Genomic DNA, 24,511 nt, shown 5'->3' on the forward strand with positions numbered 1-24,511 from the left:
CTCTCTGTCCATAAAATAATTTCTTTAAGATTTATTTATGTATTTGAAGGTCAGAGTTACACACACACACACACACACACACACACACAGATCTTCCATCTGCTGGTTCATTCCCCAGATCCCAGATGGCCACAATAGCCAGGGCTGGGCCAGGCTAAAGCCAGGAGCCAGAAGCTTCATCCAGGCCTCCCACATAGCTAGCAGGGGCCAAGCACTTGGCCCATCTTTGGCTGCTTTTCCCAGGCCATTAGCAGAAAGCTGGATCAGAAGTCGAGCAGCCAGAACATGAATCGGTGTACTGGTGTCACAGGCAGCAGCTTTTTTGTTACATCTCAATGCCAGCCCCTGTAAAATAGATCTTTATTTAAAATTCAAAATAAACCTTCAAAAGCAATCACATTTGGGAGTAGGTGGTTCATGAGACAAGGTGGTATCAGGAGAAAGGGAGCCAACAACTGAGTTACTTTGGCTGGTTATCTTTGCAATGTGAACATTACGTTAATCACTTTCCTCATCAGTAACCAAAGCCAGGCACATCCCTTGTTGAAACTCTGAACAACAAAACATGCAGACAAATACACATACACACACAAGAGGTCTTCAAAAAGTTCATGAAAAAGGTGTATTATGAAAAAATTAAGCATGGTTCTCAAAAATATTTTTGTACCAATACTTTATCTTTTAATTTTTTTCCATAAACTTTCAGAACTGCCCAATATGACTGGATATTACCACGCTCTTCCTATGAAAATATAATTTTTAAAAAATTATTTATTTAGGGGCTGGTACTGTGGCACAGTGGGTTGACACCCTGGCCTGGGGCGCTGGTATCCCATATGGGTGCTGGTTCTAGTCCTGGCTGCTCCTCTTCCGATCCAGCACTCTGCTATGGCCTGGGATAGCAGTAGAAGATGGCCCAAGTCCTTGAGCCCCTGCACCCACATGGGAAACCTGGAAGAAGCTCCTGACTCCTGGCTTCTTTTTTATTTATTTATTTATTTGAAAGTCAGTTACACAGAGAGAGAGGGGAGAGGCAAAGAGAGAGAGAGAGAGAGAGAGAGGTCTTCCATCCGATGGTTCACTCCCCAGTTGTCCGCAGTGGTCAGAACTGCACCGATCCGAAGACAGGAGCTTCTTCCGGGTCTCCCACAGAGGTGCAGGAGCCCAAGGACTAGGGCCATCTTCTAGTGCTTTCCCAGGCCATAGCAGAGAGCTGGATCAGAAGTGGAGCAGCTGTGTCTTGAACCAGCACCCATATGGGATGCCAGTGCTTCAGGCCAGGGCGTTAACCCGCTGCGCCACAGCGTCAGCCCCGACTCCTGGCTTCAGATCGGCGCATCTCCGGCCGTTGCGGCCATCTGGGGAGTGAACCATCAGATGGAAGACCTCTCTCTCTGTTTCTACCTCTCTCTGTAACTCTGTCTTTCAAGTAAATAAAATAAATCTTAAAAAAAATTATTTGTTTGATCTTAATGGAGAATGGGACTGGGAATGGGAGAGGGAGGAGGAGGAGGGGTGGGAGGGCAGGTATGATGTGAAGAATCACTGTATTCCTAAAGTTGTACTTATGAAGTAAGTACTCCTTTTGAGCCATCTTCTGCTGCTCCCAGGGTGCAAATTAGCAGGAAGCTGGGTCAGAAGCAGAGGAGCCAGGACTCAAACAGGCCACTCTGATAAGGATTCTGGGCATCTCAAGTGGCAATGCAACTGCTGTATCAAATGCCTGCCTCTTGTAGCTGTTTCTTTTTATTTGTTTTTTTTTTTTTTCTTTTTTCTTTTCTTTTTTTTTGACAGGCAGAGTGGACAGTGAGAGAGAGAGACAGACAGAAAGGTCTTCCTTTACTGTTGGTTCACCCTCCAATAGCCGCTGCGGCCGGCGTGCTGCGGCCGGCTCACCGAGCTGATCCGAAGCCAGGAGCCAGGTGTTTCCTCCTGGTCTCCCATGGGGTGCAGGGCCCAAGCACTTGGGCCATCCTCCACTGCACTCCCGGGCCATAGCAGATAGCTGGCCTGGAAGAGGGGCAACCGGGACAGAATCTGGCGCCCCAACTGGGACTAGAACCTGGGGTGCTGGTGCCACAGGTGGAGGATTAGCCTATTGAGCCTCGGTGCCGGCCTTCTTTTTATATATATATTTATTTTTAATTTTATTTGAAAGACAGAGCTACACAGAGAGAGAGAGAGAGAGAGAGAGAGAGAGAGGTCTTTCACCCGCTGGTTCACTCTCCACTTGGCCACAATGGCCGGAGCTGCACCAATCTAAAGCCAGGAGCTAGGAGCTTCCTCCAGGTCTCCCAAGTGGGTGCAGGGTCCCAAGGACCTAGGCCATCTTCTACTGCTTTCCCAGGCCATAGCCGGGAGCTGGATCGGAAGAGGAGCATCCAGGACTAGAACTGGCGCCCATGTGGGATGCCAGCACTTCAGGCCAGGGCATTAACCTGCTATGCCACAGTGCCAGCCCCTGTAGCTGTTTCTTAAAAGTCCTTGTGCATGTATGTAGAAGTGGATTTATGTGCACATATGACCATATTTTTGTGAGTTTTTATCTGTGCCTGTGCAAAATATAGATTTTTTTTTTTTTTTGACAGGCAGAGTGGACAGTGAGAGAGAGAGACAGAGAGAAAGGTCTTCCTTTGCCGTTGGTTCACCCTCCAATGGCCGCCGCGGCTGGCGCACTGCGGCCGGCGCACCGCGCTGATCCGATGGCAGGAGCCGGGAGCCAGGTGCTTTTCCTGGTCTCCCATGGGGTGCAGGGCCCAAGCACCTGGGCCATCCTCCACTGCACTCCCTGGCCACAGCAGAGAGCTGGCCTGGAAGAGGGGCAACCGGGACAGAATCCGGCGCCCCGACCGGGACTAGAACCCGGTGTGCCGGCGCCGCTAGGCGGAGGATTAGCCTATTGAGCCGCGGCGCCGGCAAAATATAGATTTTGAAATCTGAGCAGCAAGTTCTTTTGGTTGGAGAAGCAAAAGAACCAGTGTGTCTTTACCTTCATTGCAGCCTAATATTTCTCTTGTGACAACTGTGAAGTAACCAATATGCATTCTCATTTAATTAACATTTTGTTCTGTTTTAGATTATTAAAGGAGCTAGAAAACTTTGTGAGGAGGGGCATGGCATTTTTAAAAAGTCATGATCGTTGAGCCAGAAAAGACTGCTCTTCTCTCTAGAGTGAGAATTCCTTTAAAAAATAAATCTGAGGGGCAGTGAGAGAGAGGGAGAGCAAGACAGAACCTATATGCTGGCAACAGTCAGGACTGGGCAACCTGAAGCCAGGAGCGGAAATCCCAAACCAGGTGTTGCAGGAATGCAATCAATGGAGCCATCACACCACCTCCCAAGGTCTGCATTTTTAGGAAGCTGGAATCAGGAGGAAGGAGCTGAAATCAAACTCACGTACTCCAGAAGTGGAAAACAGATTTCTTAATCGATGTTGTAACTGCAAGGCTAAATGGCTACCCCAAGTTTGTGAGAATTCTAATACCAAGAAAAATACTAGTAAATAGGATCTGGAGTCATGAACTTAGGAGGTAGGTATGACAGGACAGGAACATAAGAAGCAGTGTTAGGTTAGTAAGTTCACCTTTCCCCATAAACAGCCAAAGATAGGTCCAAGGCAAGAAGGTGAATAAGTTTGAGAAACCCTGGAGGTGAGATTTTAATTTTTAAAACACTATTTGTGGCCGGCGCCGCGGCTCAATAGGCTAATCCTCCGCCTGCGGCGCCAGCACACCAGGTTCTAATCCCAGTCGGGGCGCTGGATTCTGTCCCGATTGCTCCTCTTCCAGGCCAGTTGTCTGCTGTGGCATGGGAGTGCAGTGGAGGATGGCCCAAGTGCTTGGGCCCTGCACCCCATGGGAGACCAGGAGAAGCACCTGGCTCCTGGCTTCGGATCAGCATGATGCGCCGGCCGCAGTGCGCCGGCCGTGGCAGCCATTGGGGGGTGAACCAACGGCACAAAGGAAGACCTTTCTCTCTCTCTCTCACTGTCCACTCTGCCTGTCAAAAAAAAAAACAACACTATTTGTATTACATTATATTATTATTTATTTAAAAATAAGTTATGAATAAATATACATAATAATCCATTTTTCTAGTCATCCCTATAAATTTGTAGGAAAGTTTAAAAGCACAATGTCTAGTAAAACTTCCTGGCCTCTCTAGTATCTCAGGATGGTCTGGGGAGGCCAGGCACTGGTTGAGCAGTGCAGAGGAGCTGGTAGAATGATCCCATATGCCTTTCTCTTCCCCCTCTCTTAGAGATCTTCCAGGCCTCTGGGGAATCCAAGGCCCAGCCTGCTGTAGGCTACAGTAGGTAATTTGAGAGATTCTGGTCCATGGGAGGAAGCCTGTTGTTGTCCACTGTATGCAGTGGGTTAAAGCCCTGGCCTGAGGTGCCAGCAACCCATATAGGCGGCGATTCTAGTCCCAGCTGCTCCTCTTCCAATCCAGGTCTCTGCTATGACCAGGGAAAACAGTAGAAGAGGGCCCAAGTCCTTGAGTCCATGCACCTACATGGGAGACCTGGGAGAAACTTCTGGCTCCTGGCTTCAGATCGGTGTAGCTCCGGCTGTTGCAGCCATCTGGAGAGTGAGCCAGCAGATGGAATACCTCTCTCTAACTCTGTCTTTGAAATAAATAAAATAAATCTTAAAAAAAAAAAAAAGCACAATGTCTAGTAGGAGTATCATGTCACTGAGACCCTCTGCATAACTGATTGTGTTATTTTGTAAAGAATTTGACAGGGCCAGTGCTATGGCATAGCAGGTAAAGGCGCCGCCTGCAGTGCTGGCATCCAATATAGGCGCTGGTTTGAGTCTCAGCTGCTCCTCTTCTGATCCATCTCTCTTCTATGGCCTGGGAAAGCAGTAGAAGATGGCCCAAGTACTTGGCCCTGAACCCGCATGAGAGACTCGGAAGAAGCTCCTGGTTCCTGGCTTCAAATCTGCTCAGCCCCGGCCATTGTGGTCATTTGGGGAGTGAACCAGCGGTTGGAAGACCTCTCTCTCTGCTTCTCCTTCTCTCTCTATGCAACTCTGACTTTCAAATAAATAAATAAATCTTTAAAAAATAAAATTGTCCCTGAGGGGCTGGCCCTACGGTCTATCCAGTAAAGTCGCCGGCATCCCATATGGCATCCCATATGGTTGCCAGTTCGATACCCAGCTGCTCCACTTCTGATCCAGCTCTCTGCTATGGCCTGGGAAAGCAGTAGAAGATGGCCCAAGTCCTTGGGCCCCTGCACCCAAGAGGGAGACCCAGAGGAAGCTCCTGGCTCCTGGCTTTGTAGCGACGCAGCTCTGGCTGTTGCAGCCAATTGGAGAATGAAACAGTGCATGGGAGACCTCTTTCTCTCTTTTTCTGCCTCTCCTCTGTCTGTGCAACTCTGACTTTCAAATAAATAAATAAATCTTAAAAAAAATGCAAGAAAATTTACCAGACCTGAAAGTGTGCAGTAGTACAGAATGAAAGAAAGATAAACTATTCAACTTTGCAAAATGTTAAGACTCCAAAGAGAAGATTGTAGATTTTCAAAGGAAAGAAAGTGATCCCATAAAAGAAGGATCAAACTGACATTAGAATTCTTACCAGCAACACTAGATAAAAGAACATCCAGAGGCCTTCACATTTCTAAAGGAAAATATTTTGAACTTCAAATTATTTTTAAAATATTTTCAAGAAAATACTATATATAGCTTAATTACCATTAAGTAAAAGAGCAGAATGAAAATATTTTCAGATATTTAATTACAGAGTTACAGAGGGAGAGGGACAGAAAGATAGAGAGCTCCCCTCAACTGGCTCACTCTTCAAATGCCTACAACAACCTAGGGCTGGACTGGGACCAGAGCCTGGAGCAGGGGACACAATGCAGATCTCCCACAGGGGTGGCAGGTGCCCAGTTCTCTGGGCAGTCACTGAGTCAGGCTCTGGAGCTGAGTATCAGATTCACACACTCCACTGTAGGATGTGGGCATCTTAATCTCTGTCTAACTGTTAGGCTAAAAACCCGCAACTCAGATGCCCACCTTTTTTAAAGATTTATTCATTTATTCATTTGAAAGGCAGAGTGACAGAAAGAGAGGTGGTGAGACAGATCTTTCCACTGGTTCACTCCCCAAAAGCCAGGAGCCAGGAACTCCATCCTGGTCTTCTACACGGGTGACAGGGGCCCAAGTACATGGGCCATCACCTGCTGCCTTCCTAGGCACGTTAGCAGGAAGCTGGATGGGAAGCGGACCAGCTGAGATTTAAACTGGTGCTCCGCTATGGGATCCCTGGTCGCAAGTGGCCATTTAACCTGCTGTGCCATGATGCAAACCCCGCGGGTGCCCTTTTTAAAGATTTACTTAAATGTGTGCTCAAATAAATTTGGGCGAAACCAGGTATCTGACAACATCCTATTTGGGAATCCCTAGATCCAATTCAGAAAAATAGTAAAGAGAAACCCTCAGATGTAAGTGAGATTGGAGTGGAGGGAGAGGGGTTATGGGGAAGAACTCTCCTGGATAAAAAGATAATTCAACTGAATAATCAACTACCATGATAGAAAGTTTAGAACATGCTGTTTTCTGGGGTTTTAACTTTTATACTCAACCTATTAGTAAATTAAAAGCCTACAATTAGTAAATTAAAAGCTTGCAATACTTAGAACATATTTTGGGGGGGAGTGCTCAGCCTAGCCTTTAATTTAGCTGCATCTCATCAGAGTACCTGAGTTGGAGTTCTGGCTCCTGACTCCAGTTTCCTGCCAATGCAGCCCTTGAGAGGCAGCAGTGATAGCTCAGGCAGTGGGGTCCTTGCCACCCATGTAGGAGATCTGGATTGAGCTCCTGCACTCAGCTTCAGCCCTGCTCAGTCCCAACTATTACAGACATTTGGGAAGTAAACTGGCAGACAGATGTCATCTGTCTCTATGCTTATGCCTCTCTTTCCTTGTCACTTTTTCAAATAAATAAATATATAAATAAATAATCCTTTTTTTTTAAATCTACCGACTAAATATTATATGGAGGTGCCAGTGTTAAGCTGTCACCTGAAACACCAGCATCCCATATTGGAGAACTGGTTCAAGTCCTAGCTGTTCTGTGTCTGATCCAGCTCCCTGCTAAATGCACCTGGGAAGGCAGCAGAAGATGGCCTAATTAGTTGGGACCCCCACCAATCACCTGGGTGACCCAAATGGAGTTCCAGTCTCCTGACTTCAACCTGGTCCAGCCCCAACTGTTGCAGCTATTTGAAAACTGAATCAGAGGATGGAAAAACTCTGTCTCTCCTCTCTCTCTCTCTGACTCTGCCTTTAAAATACATAAATAAACCTTTTTATAAATAAAAAATAAACATTAAACATAATAAAATAATTTAGTGAAGTGTCTAAGTACAAGTTAAATATATAAAAAAATTGAGCAGATGCTTCCTCCTAGTTAGAAAACATAATTTTAAGGAGATATGGGGTGGAATTTTAAAAGGCATTTTCTCTTTTTTTAAATATTTTTATTCATTTATTTGAAAGGCAGAGTGATAGAGAGAGGGAGAGACAGATCTCCCATCTCCAAGTTCAAATCCTTCAATAGCCAGGGCTGAGCCAGATCGAAGTTAGGAGCTAAGAACTCCATCCAGGTCTCTCGAATGGCAGCTTAACCCACTGTGCCACAATGCTGGCCCAATGGGGTAGATGACTGAACTAGCCGTCAAGACTCCAGTCTGGACACCTATGTCCCCTATCAGAGTTAACTGAATTTGAGGCCTGTCTCCAGTTCCTATTCCAGTTTCCTGATAACGTACATCTTGGGAAGCAGCAAGTGATGGCTCAAGTAATTGGGTCCATGCCACCCACATTGGAGACCTGGATTGAATTCCCAGCCCCTGGCTTTGGCCATTGCATGTATTTTGGTTGCAAACCAGTAGATGGGAGCATTCTCTCTCCCTCCCTCCCTCCCTCCTCCTGCCCCCTCAAATAAGCAAATAAAATTTTAAACAAAGAAAATGCCCAGGGAAAAAGATGCATAAATAATCATTGATCATTGACATATGATAGTATGCCCAACATGATAAATGAAATACAAATTGAAAGTTCACTGATGTATCATCTCTCATTATCAGATGTGAAAAAATTCAACGGCTTGACAGCATGTGAGGGAGGCAGTGAAGGAACAGACAGTCTCATACGTTGCTAGTGAGGATGCAGAACACTGTGACTTCCCTGAAGGTCATTAGACATTATCTAACCAAGATATGTGTCCTTCGGCTCAGCTACCCATTTTAGGCATTTGCCTTAAACAGACAGCTTCACAAACATTAAATAACAAATACACAAAGTTACTCGTGGAAGCACACTTTTATAATAGCAAAAAAAATTAGGCCGGCGCCGCGGCTCACTAGGCTAATCCTCCGCCTAGCGGCGCCGGCACACCGGGTTCTAGTCCCGGTCGGGGCGCCGGATTCTGTCCCGGTTGCCCCTCTTCCAGGCCAGCCCTCTGCTGTGGCCCGGGAGTGCAGTGGAGGATGGCCCAGGTGCTTGGGCCCTGCACCCCATGGGAGACCAGGAAAAGCACCTGGCTCCTGGCTCCTGCCATCGGATCGGTGCGGTGCGCCGGCCGCAGCGCGCCGGCCGCGGCGGCCATTGGAGGGTGAACCAACGGCAAAGGAAGACCTTTCTCTCTGTCTCTCTCTCTCACTGTCCACTCTGCCTGTCAAAAAAAAAAAAAAAAAAAAAAAAAAAAAAAAAATTGAAAGCATAATTGGACAAACTGGTATAAACACATAACAGGGAAATGCAGCTGAAATGAGGTATTTCTCATTCTATAGGAGTGAAGTATTGCTTATTCTCTGTAGAGATTGATGTAGAGTAATTTATAGGACATATGTGAAAACAAGATAGACCATATACTAGTTAATGGCTACTGATTTAAACTGTGAGGGTTGCCATAACAAAATATCACAGACTGGCCGGCACCGCAGCTCAATAGGCTAATCCTCCGCCTGCGGCGCTGGCACACCAGGTTCTAGTCCCGGTCGGGGCTCCGGATTCTGTCCTGGTTGCTCCTCTTCCAGGCCAGCTCTCTGCTATGGCCTGGGAGTGCAGTGGAGGATGGTCCAAGTGCTTGGGCCCTGCACCCGCATGGGAGACCAAGAGGAGCACCTGGCTCCTGGCTTTGGATCAGCGCGATGCACTGGCCGCAGCACGCCAGCCGCGGCGGCCATTGGAAGGTGAACCAACGGTAAAGGAAGACCTTTCTCTCTCTCTTTTTCTCTCTCTCACTGTCCACTCTGCCTGTCAAAAAAAAAAAAAAAAAATCACAGACTACATGACTTAAATAACAGAATTATTTTCTCGGCACCAGTTTGAGTCCTGGCTGCTCCACTTTTTTTTTTTTTTTTTTTTTTTTTTTTGACAGGCAGAGTGGTCAGTGAGAGAGAGAGACAAAGAGAAAGGTCTTCCTTTTCCGTTGGTTCACCGCGCAACGGCCACTGCGGCTGGTGCACCACGCTGATCCGAAGCTAGGAGCCAAGCGCTTCCTCCTGGTCTCCCATGTATGTGCAGGGCCCAAAGATTTGGGCCATCTTGCACTGCCCTCCCGGGCCACAGCAGAGAGCTGGCCTGGAAGAGGAGCAACTGGGACAGAATTCGTTGCCCTGACTGGGACTAAAACCCGGTGTACTGGCGCCGCAAGTGGAGGATTAGCCTAGTGAGCCGTGGCGCCGGCCGGCTGCTCCACTTTCTTTTTTTTTTTTTCTTTTTTCTTTCTTTTTTTTTTCTTTTGACAGGCAGAGTGGACAGTAAGAGAGGAGAGAGAGAGAGACAGAGAGAAAGGTCTTCCTTTAACGTTGGTTCACCCCCAGTGGACGCTGCTGCTGGTGCGTCCGCGTGCCGCGGCGCCAGCCCTGCTCCACTTTCTATCCAGGTCTCTGCTAACGTACCTGGGAAAGTAGTAGAAGATCTCCTGAGTCCTTGGGCCCCTGCACCCACATGGGAGGCCCAGAAGAAGCTCCTGGTTCCTGGCTTCAGCCTGGTCCTGCTCTGGCCATTGTGGCCATCTAGGGAGTGAACCAGTAGATGGAAAATCTCTCTCTCTCTGTCTCTGTTTCCCTTTCTCTGTAACTCTATATTTTAAGTTAAAAAAAAAAAAAACTCAAAAAAAGAATGTTATGTTACTATAGTTTAAAAAAAAGAAATTTATTTTGTCACAGTCCTGGAGCTAGAGATCAAGATTAAACTACTGGAAAATTTAGTTTGTGGTGAGGACTGTCTTCTTGGCCTGCGCGCGGGCACACACACACACACAAACACGGCGGAGGGGAGAAAGACAGTCGATGTTTCTTGCTCTTCTTTTCATTTTTTAAAGATTTATTTATTTGGAAGGCAGAGTGACAGACAGGGGAGGAGGAAGAGAGAGAGAGAGCGAGAGAGCGAGCGAGAGAGCCAGGAGCTCCATCAGATCTCCCACCTGGGTGACAAGGGACTAAATACTTGGGCCGTCTTTCACTCTGTCCCCAGGCACATTAATAGGGAGCTGGATTCGAAGTGGAGCAGCTGTGACTTGAACCATCACTCATACAGGATACCAGACATCACAGGTGGTGGCTTAATCCATTGTGCTATAACACTGGCCCCTCTTGCTCTGATGTTTTAGTTTTTGAAAGATTTATTTAGTTATTTGAAATTCAGAGTTACACAGAGAGAGGAGAAGGAAAGAGAGAGAGAGAGAAAGAGGTGTCTCCCATCCACTGGTTCACTCCCCAACTGGCTGCAATGGCTGGAGCTGTGCCAATCCGAAGCTAGGACCCAGGAGCCCCCTCCAGGTCTCCCACATGGGTGCAGGAGCCCAAGGACTTGGGTCATCTTCCACTGCTTTCCTAAGCCATAGCAGAGAACTGGATCAGAAGTGGAGCAGCCGGGACTTGAACCAACGCCCATATGGGATGCTGGCACTGCAGGCGGCAGCCTCACTTATTACACCACAGTCCTGATTTTTTACTTTTAAATTTTTATTTGCACTTATTTTATGCCGAATTTATTCGTGCACCTTAAGTTTTTGTTTCTTTTGTTCCTTTTCTGTGAGGATCCTCTCAACGTGGCAGTGGAAGCTCATGCACAGTTTAAGCCGATCATGAGCTCTGTAATTGTAACTGCCCATTTTGGGTGCTTTGTTCACCTGGATGTGGTCAATGACCAGTATTTTTAAGCACGTGGAGCAAAAATTCAGCATTATTCTTGCACCACTGACCTATGTCTAGTCCATTGTTTGCCCTGTGTACACTTGCCAACTCTACTCCTTTTTTAATTTTTTTTTTTGACAGGCAGAGTGGACAGTGAGAGAGAGAGACAGAGAGAAAGGTCTTCCTTTGCCGTTGGTTCACTCTCCAATGGCGCACCGTGCTGATCCGATGGCAGGAGCCAGGTACTTATCCTGGTCTCCCATGGGGTGCAGGGCCCAAGCACTTGGGCCATCCTCCACTGCACTCCCTGGCCACAGCAGAGAGCTGGCCTGGAAGAGGGGCAACCGGGACAGAATCCGGTGCCGCGACCGGGACTAGAACCCGGTGTGCCGGCGCCGCAAGGTGGAGGATTAGCCTAGTGAGCCGCGACGCCGGCTCTTTGTTTAATTTTTTAAAAATTTATTTGACAGAGAGAGAGGTCTTCCTTCCCTTGGTTCACCCCAAAATGGCCGCTGTGGCCAGCACTGCGCTGATCGGAAGCCAGGAGCCAGGTGCTTCCTCCTGTTCTCCCATGCGGGTGCAGGGACCCAAGCACTTGGGCCATCCTCCACTGCACTCCTGGGCCACAGCAGAGAGCTGGACTGGAAGAGGAGCAACTGGGACTAAAACCCGGCGCCCATATGGGATGCCAGTGCTACAGGCAGAGGATTAACCATGTGAGCCACTGCGATGGCCCCAGCCAACTCCACTCTTTAACAGTGCTTCTTCAATGTAGCATCTTTCAGATACTTTGTGGCTTTTTGGGCATTTGTACCCTTGTCAATTTCATAAATGTTCTTAAAGTGAACATGAAGATTTGAACCTCTTTTTTTTTTTTTTTTGTAAGATTTATTTATTATATTGAGAGGTAGCGCGACAGAGAGAGGGAGAGTCAGAGAGAAAGGGCTTCCATCTGCTGGTTCACTCCCTAAATGGCCACATCCGCCAGAGCTGGGGTGATCCAAATTCCTTCCCAGGTCTTGCACATGGGTGCAGGGGCCCAAGCACTTGCGCCATCTTCCACTGCTTTCCCAGGCCATAGCAGATAGCTGGATTGGAAGCAGAGCCAAACCCGCACCCATATGGGATACCGGCACTGCAAGCGGGGGCTTTACCAGCTACGGCACAGCGACGGCCCCATGGATCCGCACACTTTAGAGATAGGCTGGATCCCAGCTGCCACTCAAATCCCACTTGGTCCTTCAGTAGTTCCCAGAAGTATACAGTGGTTCTTCCAAGGATACACAAGGGACAGGGGCAGAATGGACTGACTGCCAGTCTACATTTATTTTACCTCACCACACTGCTGGGGGCGGAGAGTGGGGGTGGGTAGGTAACAGGATGGCATATCGGGAGTCAGATGAGAAAGGTTTTGAAAAATAGTCAAAGAACGATGGCTTTTCCTGGGTAAGAGGCTGGATGCTCAAGAAATGGAATACGTTAGGATGCTCGGCTGGTAGCCATCTACAAATGGCAGTGCTACGTAGGGAGTACAGAGGTGATCGCCGCAGGCCCGGGAATCAGAATCTTCCCAATGCACAGTGATCCTGAAGGGAACAATTAGAGGGAGCTTGGGGAGGATGGGCAGGATGGGCAGGATTTGGTGAATGGATGTGCACACTGGGAAGAGATAGGAAAACACTAGTGGGACTATGAGGAAGCCAGAGACTGGTTAATTATGGCAGTGGGAGGTATGTGTAAAAAGATGACTCTCAACGCCTTTCATCTTAAGGGTATTTTAAATAATTTTAATATACGCTGGAAGGCTGGGAGTAAGTGTGATTCACACCCCTCTTTCTTTTCTTGGCTTAGAGATAGCTTATCTACATCTTTAAATTAATGGCTGCAGCCGACAAAGGAGAACCCAGAAAACTGGGTTGCTTGAAATACCAGTTGCCCAGCAGGTTCGCCTCGCTGCCGTGTTTGGCACCGGCAGGGGCCGAGTGTGGACATGACTCCCGCCCACGCAGTCACCACAGGAACACGTCGCACACCGGCGAAGGGTCCTGCGAGGCCTGCCTCGCGCCTCTGGGAGCAGAGCACTACCTCCCACGGCCACGTTTGGCAAAAGCTAACGGTGCACTAAGGGCGCCCACTGCAGCCCGGCATCCGAGGACAGCCCCAGCGCCACTCCCCGCAGCGGCCGCGGTCCCTGGGTTCGGGTAGCGGGCCCCGGGAGGGAGGGGGCGGGGCGGGGCGGCGCGCAGGTTCGGGAGAGACACGATTCCTCTCTCCGGGCCTCGGCGGTCCACTTCCTACGGCAAGCACGAGGAGACAATCGCCGCCTCTCCTCGCGCCCACCTACAGCCTCGCGCCTGAGCCTGCCTGGGCTCTCCCCTCCCGAGGCCTCAGGGGCGCGAGAGTGTGTACGTGGGTCCGCCCCGCGGCCCCCCGGCTCTGCCCCGTATCACCCAACTTCTCGGCCGCTACCCCGTCGCGCCCTAGGAGGCGTCCGGGGGCTCAAGGGCCGCAGATTCGAAGTCCCAGGAGGGTGAGCGAGGGACAGTGAGGTCCCCGGGCTGGGAGCTGGAGGAGGAGCTCGCGGCGGCCGGGGCCGGGGGCGGGGCTAGGTGTCTCGCGCAGGGGGCGGGGCGCGGTGACGTCCGGGCGCCCGGGCCGTGCTGTGGCGGTGGCGGTGGCGGCGGCGGCGGTGGCGGCGGCGGTGGGGTAGTGGCGGCGGCGGCGGCGGCGGCGGCGGCGGCGGCGGCAGCGGCAGTAACAGCGGCAGCGGCAGCCCTGAGGAGGGTGAGACGACAGCGGCGGCTGCAGCGACGACTCGGAAGTCGGGTGGGACCTCCAGCTTCCCGCCTGCTGTTGGCGCTGAGGCTTTTGCCTTTTCTGACCCGGCTTCTTGCTCCCGGCCCTGACTGGGCAGGGCAGAGCGCCCCCGGGGAGGGGCGGAGCTGTAGGTGAGGCTTCAGGACCCCCTCCCCCTCTTCTCGCGACCGGGGGGGATGGGGAAGTCCGGGGAGGGGCGGACCCCACCCCAGCGCACCCCAGCGCACCCCAGCCCACCGGCGGGCTCCACCCCGCGCACTCCGGGTTGGGCGGGAGCTGAGGCAGTAGCGGTGGGGAGCCCCGGGCTGGAGGTGGGAGGCAGGGGCTCTGGGCGATTGCGGGGCGGGAGGTGGGAGGGAGGTTGGTGAGGCGTGATTGTGCTGGGGGCTCGGGGGGAGTTGGGAACCTTGGGGAGCCTTGAGGTTGAGGTGCGGTCACGGTGCTTCTTGGATGTTGGGGACTGATGTAAAAATGTTGAGCTCCCCCCCCCCCCCTTTTCCCGGTGAAATGGTGAGGTAGAAGACGGGTTCTGTTTCAAAAGAAAGCTGAACTATAGGTGATGCCTTTGAGGCGGCTGGAGAAGCTGTTGCAGCAGATCTCACATTTCTACTTTAGGATTTTGGTTCCTTTTCTTTTTCTTCTCCTGGGTTGGGTGGGTGGGGAGGGGTCCGGGGAGGGAAGAGAATTCCTTTGCTTTAGTTCGTGATGAGTAAATCGTGAGCATGGCTGGATCAGAAGTTTTATACCGAAGAAGAGGAAGATCTTGGGTTTAGACAACTTCGTTGTGGCAGCAACCATTAGGGAACAGGTCTCATTACACTCAGCTCCGTGAGGTGTTGTCTTCCAGTTTTTTCCCCCCTGTGCCTGTTGGATCTCTTTATGCCACTTTTTAAGGTACAGGCGTTTCCGGGCCCCTTAAGAGAAGGCCTGAGTCTCAGGTGGTTGTTTTGGAAGACACGTTTCTGAGTAATACTTGCAGGTGGTTGTGGTTGACTGCTTTGGGTGGATAAAATGAACAATTTGAACAGTTCTTTTGGAGCTAATTATATGAGAAATGCTTAAATGTTTTAAGGCACAGTTGTCTTTTATGGCTTGTTTTTCAGTAGACCTTGACATTTAGACGTTTTGTGTTCAGTTATTGAAGTTGTTTTTATTTCTCAATTGCAGTTGTATTTATTGCAACCTTTATTAAACACTCTAGAAATGGAAGGGCATAGGGGCAGGCTTTGTCACTCGAGGTTAACAGCCACCCCCTGGGAGCTGGCATCTTATATTGGAGTGCCTACTTGGAGTCCAAGTTACTCCAAGCTTTCCATCCAGCTTCCTGCTAATGTGCCTGGGAGGAAGTATGGGAGACTTTAGCCTGGCCCAGCTCTGGCTGTTACAGGTATCTGGGGAGCGAACCAGTGGGATCAAAGATAACTTTCTTTGTCATTCTGCATTTCAAATAAATAAATAAAACTTAACAAGAAATGGAAGATATGTATGTACATATATATGTTTATAGGTAGGCCCTCAATTTCTTAGACATGTTTTTGGAAGTCAAGTGCTTTTAAAATACTGTAATAATGTTATGTCTTACTTTGTAGAGTGATGTTATTAAGGGTAAACAGTGTTCAGTTTTAAGTCAGTGTTTCACAACTTGGTACAGTAAATCAGACTCTTGGATTCCTGCTCCCTATTAGATTACAGCCTTAACTATCTATCTATTGGTTATTGTCATTTAAGCTAATTCTTGTTTAGAAAATAGGTCCTATGTTGGACATGTATTATGAAATGGATGAAAATAGGCATGATTCTTAATAATTCATTTCTGAAGGAAAAGAAAGCGTCATGAGATAGAAATTAGTGACTTTCCTAAGGCTTAACCAGTTTATTTGGAAATACAGCCAGAGATGTGCTTTCCTGTATCCCAAGAAAGAAATACACAGATGTAAGTTTTAGGAGTTGCCGATCATTGCCTTTTTGACATGCCTAATGAGCAGGCGGTTATCTTCTAGCAAATGCTTCTGCTTTTAAGAGACTTACTGGCAACAGAATATAATAGAGTATGGTCCAATTTATAGTTACAAATAAAATATTTAATGAACTATATTAGATTGGTTTTTGGGTTGGTGCAAAGAATAATTTTGATTTTGGGTTAGTTAGAAGGAAAACTTAAAAGTCACATATCCCTTTCTCTCTGTCTCTCTCACTGTCTATAACTCTACCTGTCAAAATAAAATAAATAAATAAAAAAGAAATCAATCTCAAAAAAAAAGTCACATATCTAGTTTTGGCTTTGAATGGTACTGTGATTTAATCAATCAGAACATTGTGAAGTAGGGTGCAAGCAGTGGCTTATGCCTCTGTGCCACAGCACTGGCCCCACCAGGTGAAACTTTTGGTGTATGTACTCCTAAATTAATATGTGCATGGCTGACTGAGATGCAGTTCTTCTTGTAGGACTTAAATCATAGAGCTTAAGAGAAAGTCCAGAGTAGCAGTAATCTCTCCTATTTAGAATTTCTTGTTATACATTTTAAAGTTTTGAAAATGTTGCTTGTTACTCATTACTTGGTGATACCCTTGTTGAATCTAATAAGCTATCCTGTATTTTCTTTATAACTAAAGTCATAGGTAAGTATGCCAGTCTGTTAATTCAACATTAACACTGGAAACTTAAAAATGAAGGTTCTCACCCCAACAGCTGCTCTGTTTTATGCTTTGTTTATGCTTGTAGATATAGTATGAGAGCTGATAAAAGTGTGTTTTCCTGAGCTGGACACTTGGCTTGGTAAGATGTTGATTAGGATGCCTGCATCCCATGTTCCAGCCTCATACCCATCATCTTAGATTTCTGTTTTCCTGCTGATGTGGATCCTGGGAGACAGCAGGTGATGACTCAGATAGTCAAATAAATACTCAAATAGTGTAACTCATGTGGGAGCCCTAGATTGAGCTCTCAGCAACTGGGGAGCCAGCAGCAGGCGGAAGCCCTCTCTGTCTCTTAGAAAAATTAAGGAAAAAAGTGTTTTACATGCATTATAACAGAAACACTGATGGAAAAGATCAGAGATTGAAATATTTCCATTTCATTTCATTCATCAGTACATTGATTATAAGTTTTCAGGGAAATAGGTAATAAAATAAGTTTATGGAATATAATTCTATGGCTCTTCAGATCTTTGAGTCTGTGTTGTGGGATCAGAGTGCCCCAGTTACAATCCTCGCTTTGTCATCATATGACTTAGGGTAAACTGCCTAACCTTTGTTTGTTTCTTTTTTTAAGATTTATTTATTTGGAAGTCAGAGTTACAGAGAGAGAGAGAGAGAAAGAGAGAGAGTGAGCGAGCAAGTGTGTGAGAGATCTTCTATCTGCTGGTTCACTCTCCAAATGGCCACATTGACCAGGCTGGGCCAGGCCAAGGCCAGGATCCTGGAGCTTCATCTGAATCTCTCACGTGAGTGCAGGGCCCCAAACACTTGGGCCATTTTCCACTGCCTTTCCCAGGCCATTAGCAGGGAGCTGGATTGAAAGTGGAGCAGCTGGGACATGAACTGGCTCCCATATGGGATGCTGGCATCATAGGCTTTACCTGCTTTGCTGCAATGCCCAGCCCCTAACCTTAGTTTCTTAACCTTAACTCCTTCATCTGCAAAATGGGAGTAATTAATGATTGTACTTAATCTTTTAAGATGGTTAAATGAATTAGTTTATGTATGTAGAATGGTTTTGCCATATAGCCAATCCAGTAATATCTATTGCTATTACTATGTACTATTTACTCTCACTTAAAAAAAAAAAAATATATATATATATATAGAGAGAGAGAGAGAGAGAGAGCATGTATTATAACTCAGGTATTGCAGATGCTGGCAATAAAGCAGTGAACAAGGCAGACAAAAATTTATGTCTTTATGGAGCTTTTATGCTATTTGAAGAGATAAATAAGTAAATAAGTAAATAAATTACTACAAGGTATATTGGACATTGACATAGAGATACATGAGAAAAGAGAGGAGGATAGGGAATATGGGGATGGGAATATAGGGGACTAATAGATCATTGCATAGCCTCTGAATTTTCTTTTTTAAAGATTTGTGTATTTATTTGAAAGAGTTACAAACTGAAGGAGAGACAGAGAGAGGGAAAGATCTTCCATCTGCTGGTTCACTCCCCACAGTGGCCAGATATCTGTAACAGCCAGGGCTGGGCCAGACTGGAGCCAGAAACTTCTTTCAGGTCTCCCATGTGGGTGGCAGGGGTCTATAAACAGTTGGACCATCTTCCACGGCCATTAACAGGGAGCTGGATTAGAAGTGGACCAGTCAGGCCGTGAATCAGTGCCTGTGGCATTGCACGTGGTAGCTTTACCCATTACACCACAATGCCGGCCCCTCTGAGTTTTATTTTGAGTAAGATATGGAGTCACTGTGACTTAGTTTTTTTTTTTTTTTTTAAATTCAACAAAAGATTTTTACTTTTATTTGAAAGGCGTGCACACACACACACACACACAGAAAGAGATCTCCATCTGCTGATTCATTCCCTAAATGCCCACAACAGCAGGGGGAGGCTAGGCCAGGGCCAACTAGGGAACTCCATCTGGGTCTCCTATGTGGGTGGCATTTGTGACTCCTATGTGGGACCCATGTGCTTGAGCCATCACCTGTTGCCTTCCAGGGTATACATTAGCAGGAAGGTGGATCGGAAGTGGCATTGGAAATGGTGGAGCTTTGGACCCAAACCCAGGCAATTTGATATGGGGTGCAGATGTCCCAGGTGGTAACTTAACTGCTGCACCAAGCACCCACCCCTGATTTATGTTTTGAAGGAATCACTCTGGCAACATTGTAGTGATTTAGAGTAGGGTTACAAGAGAAGCAAAGGGACTAGACAGGAATTTATATTGTAATGTTCTAGATGAGCATGGCACTGAACAGGGCATAACAAGAAGTGATGAGAAGTGGTTTGAGTTTGAATATATTTTGACTTGTAGTGTTTACTGGTGACTGGCAGTAGAATGTGAGGAAAATGTAAGAATAAATAAGAATGAGGCTGTCAGTAACTGAAGCGGACTTGATGGTCAGTGGAGTATGTTTGAGGAGAAAGCAGAAGTTCCAGGGAGGTATCTAAGAAAATTGAGGAAGTTGGCTATTTTCAGCTTCTAGGTGATATTTAAGATTATGAGGTGTGTGAGATCATCAGAGGGGTGTGTTTAGCCAGAGAAGAGATCCAGTCTGTGAGCCTTGTGGCATTCATTCATTTATTGCAACAGTTCTTTTTTTTTTTTTTTTTTTTTAATTAATTTATTTGAAAGGCAGAGTCACAGAGAGAGGGGAGAGAGAGAGATCTTCATTTGCTAGTTCACTCCCCAAATGGCATCAACAGCTTGGGCTGGGCCAGGCTGAAGCCAGGAGCCTGGAGCTTCCTCTGGGTCATTACATGGATATAGGGGCCTAAGAGCATTGACCATCTTCCACTGCTTTGCCAGGTGCATTAGTAGGGAGCTGGATTGGAAATGGAGCAGCTGGGTCTCAAACTGGTGTCCATATGGGATACCGGCGTCACAGGCCGCAGCTTTTCCTGCCACACCACAATGCTGGCCCTAGTTATTTATTTCTAAAGATTTATTTATTTGGAAGTTAGAATGACAGGGAGAGACAGAGTGAGAGAGATCTGCTGATTCACTTTCCAAATGCCTGCAAGAGCTGCGGCTGGACCAGGCCAAAGCAGGAGCCAGGAACTCCATTAGGGGGTTTCCCATGTGGGTGGCAGGGCTCCAAGTACTTGAACCATCATCTGTTGCCTCCCATATACATTAGCGGGAAGCTGGACTGGAAGCCTGAGGAGTATCTGGGACATGAAGCAAGCATTCTGATATGCGATGTGGGCATCCCAAGTAGCAGCTCAACCCACTGTACCACAACACTGGCCCCCTCAACAGTTATTTCATGAGTAGGTTTTAGGTACTTTTTTTTTTTTTTTTTTTGACAGGCAGAGTGGACAGTGAGAGAGAGAGACAGAGAGAAAGGTCTTCCTTTTCTATTGGTTCACCCCCCAATGGCCGCTGCGGCCGGCGCACCGCGTTGATCCGATGGCAGGAGCCAGGTACTTATCCTGGTCTCCCATGGGGTGCAGGGCCCAAGCACTTGGGCCATTCTCCACTGCCTTCCTGGCCACAGCAGAGAGCTGGCCTGGAAGAGGGGCAACCGGGACAGAATCCAGCACCCCGACCAGGACTAGAACCCGGTGTGCTGGCGCCGCAGGTGGAGGATTAGCCTAGTGAGCCGCTGTGCCGGCCTTTTAGGTACTTTTTTAGGCATTGGGAATATAGAAGTGAACAAAGCAGACAAAATCTCTACCTATATGGAACTGTGTACATGGAAAATGAAGAGGAATCCAGCAGAAGATTGGTAGGAGGCCCTTGAGTCAGGAGGAGAACCAGGAAAGCACAATGTACTAGAAGTGAAGGAAAGGACATTTTCAATGAGGAAGGAGTGATCAACTGTGTCATTGTGTAAAGATGTGTCAGAGTGTTGAGCAAGAGAGTTCTGCTTCATTATAATGTCTAACAGCAGAGAAATGACTAAATACTTTTTAGTGTTGGATACATGAGACAAATGAAAGATCTTTCATTTTTTTTTTTTATTTCTCCCAATTGTTTCATTCTTTTTAGAGCAAAATAGGCAGCTTGAGGGAGTGTGTACTTTTACCCAGGAGAGATGTATGACTTTTTATAGTTGTTAATCTCATGTATACTTATTTTTTAATTTTTATTTTACTTAAAAATGTAATTTTATTAATTTAAAGGGCAGAATGACAGTGAGAGAGACAAGCTTCCATTTGCTGGTTCATTCCCCAAATGACTACAATGCGCTGGTCTGGGCCAGGCTGAAGCCTGGAGCACAGAAATCCATCCAGGCCTCCCATGTGGGTTGCATGGGCCCAAGTGTTAGGCCATTTTCATTTTCTTTCCCAAGAACATTAGCAGGGAGCTAGATGGAAACATAGCAGCTAGGCCTTTAACTAACACTCCCATATGGGATGACACGTCCCATATGGAAACTTAACCCACTGTGCCATAATGCCAGGCCTTATACTTTTTTAAAAATAGATAATATATGTGCCAAAAGAAGGTAAAAGAATATGCAGGGAAAAATAAGTCTCTGACTTCCTGTCCTATCTCGGTCTTCCTAGATGCAAGTTTTTCGTTTTCCTAATCAGTGAAATTCTGTGCAATAATACAGCATTTAGTGTTTCTAAAATCGCATAAATATGCGAAGTATTTTATCTGCTAATAGGGAGTCCTGGCACTATTTTAGAATCAGGAACTTAAACAATAGTTTTAGAAGCCTTGACAAGGGAAATCATAATCACTGAGCTCCAACATGGATTCACTAAGTCAGAACAGACAGTAATGCAGGTTTCCTGGAATTGACATGATTGCTTGACTGATAAAGGAAATGCAGCAGTTATAACGTATCTGGCCTTGCTTGATCTTTTGATGCTGTCTTTGTGGAAAATAAGAAAAGCTGTGTCCTAGATTTCATGAGAACTTGAACTGTCATGTGTTCTTTACTGAGTAAGTGATGGGTACTTACTAAATATTTGCTGAATGAATGGATACTAGAACAACTAAGTGATTCCACAACAGGTTGAAAGGCTCTCCGCAGAAAGAGATGGAGATGAAGGGCATGAGGAACTGTCTTAGGTGGCCCATCAACCTGTTTGATGAAATGACCCAGGATACTAGCAGTAGTGGTGACATATAGGACAATCACAGTTTACTGAGTTTGGGGTATGTCCAAGTGAGTGTTAGCGGATAGTGAAGAGGTAGAGGTAGAAGATTGTGTTTCTGAATAGACTGAGAATCAGAGTAAGGATTTTACTTGAAGGTTTAAGAGTAATGGTCTGGGGGCTGGTGCTGTGGCACATTGGATTAAGTCTGCAGTGGTGACCTCCATATAGGTGCTGGTTCAAGTCTCTGCTGCTCCACTTCTTTTTTTTAAAAAAATGTTTATTTATATGAAAGAGAGTTACAGAGAGAGGTAGAGACAGAGAGAGAGAGGTCTTCTATCCAGGAGCCAGGAGCTTCTTCCGGGTCTCTCATGCGGGTGCAGGGGCCCAAGCACTCGGGCCACCTTCCACTGCTTTCCCAGGCCATAGCAGAGAGCTGAATTGGAAGTGGAGCAGCCAGGACTCGAACCGGTGGTCATATGGGATGCCGGCACTGCAGGTAGCGGTTTTACACACTACGCCACAGTGCTGGCCCCATGTCTAAGGCTTTTCAATAAATCAAGTAAAAACTTTTCAAGAAATACAAGTACAGGTCAGCATTCTGGTGCAGTGTGTTAAACTGCTGTTTGTGATGCTGGCATCCCGTATTCTAGTACCTGTTCAAATTGTAGTGCTCTGCTTCTGAGCCAGCCCCATGCTAATGCATCTGGGAAGGCAATGGATAAGGGCCCAAATGCTTGGGACCTTGCTACCCATATGGGAGACCCTGATGGAGTTCCTGGTTCTTGGATTTGATCTGGTGCAGCCCGACTGTGGGCATTTGGGGAGTGAAACAGTGGATGAAAGATCTTGCTCTCCCTTTTGCTCTGTTGTTCTGCCTTATCTTCAAAAAGGAAATAAATTTCACAACTTAATTTTATTATGGGAATATAACTTACTGATTAAAGTAATTTTTTTGTGAATATAACATATATAGAAAAATGTATTAAGTGAAAAACAGCCTAGGTTATTATGCTAACACTATATGACTGGCATTACAAAAACTGTGCTTACTTTCTTTTTTAATTTGAAAGGCAGGCCAATGCACAGAGAAAGAGAGAGAGGATGAAATAGAGAAAAAATGAAAGAATGAGAGAGAGAAAACTCCTTCGTTTTCCTCTGGCTAACTCCCTAAATGTCTGCAGGAGTCAGGAACTCAATCCAGGTCTCACACATGGTGGGTGGTGGGGACTTACCTGTTTGAACCAGTTCCACCTCCTCTCAGGGTCTGTGTTAGCAGGAAGCTGGAATCAGCAGCTGGAGTCAGGAGGTGAACTCCGTGATGTGTAGGCTGTGAGTATTCTACCAAGTTTTTTTTTTTTTTTTTTTTTTTTTTTTTTTGACAGGCAGAGTGGACAGAGAGAGAGACAGAGAGAAAGGTCTTCCTTTGCCGTTGGTTCACCCTCCAATGGCCGCCGCGGCCGGCGCGCTGCAGCCGGCGCACCGCGCTGATCCGATGGCAGGAGCCAGGAGCCAGGTGCTTTTCCTGGTCTCCCATGGGGTGCAGGGCCCAAGCACCTGGGCCATCCTCCACTGCACTCCCTGGCCACAGCAGAGGGCTGGCCTGGAAGCGGGGCAACCGGGACAGAATCCGGCGCCCCGACCGGGACTAGAACCCGGTGTGCCGGCGCCGCTAGGCGGAGGATTAGCCTAGTGAGCCGTGGCGCCGGCTTATTCTACCAAGTTTTAACAATTAGGCCAAACATCAGTCCCACTTACTTCTTTCCAGTCACAGTTCACCCATTCCCCATAAAGGTAATCTATGGCCCAACTCATGGGGGAATTATTTTCTTTATACAGTAGTCCATTGTATCCATGGATACAATCAGTGGATGCCTGAAACTGCAGATGGTACTGGACCCTATATACACTATATTTTGTCTTGTACATAAATATATACTGTAAAGTTTCATTTATAAAGTAGGCAAAATAAGAGATTTATAAAATAAATTTTGATAATATAGTATAATAAAAGTGTGAATACTGTCTCTCAAACTGTCTTATTGTGCTCTACCCTTCTGTGATGATACCGTGTACTGAGATGAAGAGAGGTGGGTGATAGAGCTACTTTGTAAGTGTTACTTGAGCACAAGCACTGCAGTGCTGCCATGCTGTGATAGTTGATTTGACAGCCAAGAAGGCTGTTAAGTTACTTATGAGCAAGTAGCATATAACCTCCAGAGCTGAATGGAGCAGAGCATGTGCTGTTTCCTCATGCAGCTCAGAATAGTGTGCCGTTTGTATTGTTTATTTCTGGAATTTTCCATGTAATATTTTGCACTGCAGTTGACTGCAGGTAACCAAAACCATAGGAAGGTGAGACCATAGATAAGGCAGGGGGGACTACTATATAGTCATTTTTAGTTTTAGTTTACTTGCCTGTTTCCTAGTTTTATTTGAAAGGCAGGAGAGAGGAGAAGGAAGAGAGAGCGAGAGTGAGAGAGAGAGAGAGCGAGCCCCTGCTGCTGGTTCACTTCCTAAATGATTGCAATGGCTGAGACTGGGCCAGGACAGGAGCTGGGAACTCCAAATGGATTTCCCACCTAGGTGGCAGGGGCCAAGTACTTGGGCCATTTTCTACCGCTTTCTCAGGAGCATTAGCAGGGGGATGGATCAGCAGTGGAGCAGTGGGAACTCCACTGCTGGGATGCCAGCATGACAGGTGGAGGCATAACCTGCTGTACTACAGTGCTAGCCCCTGTTTCCCTACTTTATATACTTGAAATAATATTGTGTGTGTTCTCTTATGTCTGTCTTTTTTGGCTCAGCATT

The 24,511-nt window shown here is 47.0% G+C and overlaps 1 protein-coding gene across 16 annotated transcripts in view; it reads left to right on the forward strand.

The window, feature by feature from the left end:
• The first annotated feature begins 13,804 nt into the window (after nt 1–13,804).
• ERC1 (ELKS/RAB6-interacting/CAST family member 1) overlaps nt 13,805–24,511 on the forward strand; it is a 518,217-nt gene continuing 507,510 nt past the window's right edge. For 14 of the 16 annotated variants that reach the window (XM_008259816.4, XM_002712778.5, XM_002712779.5 and 11 more), the window contains exon 1: nt 13,805–14,108. The gene's annotated coding sequence lies outside the window, so the exon portion shown is untranslated. The remainder of the gene's footprint in view (nt 14,109–24,511) is intronic. The other 2 variants (XM_070049266.1, XM_070049264.1) reach the window with 2 other exon arrangements.

This window comes from Oryctolagus cuniculus, chromosome 9, assembly GCF_964237555.1.
Source record: "Oryctolagus cuniculus chromosome 9, mOryCun1.1, whole genome shotgun sequence".
Lineage (NCBI taxonomy): Eukaryota > Metazoa > Chordata > Mammalia > Lagomorpha > Leporidae > Oryctolagus > Oryctolagus cuniculus.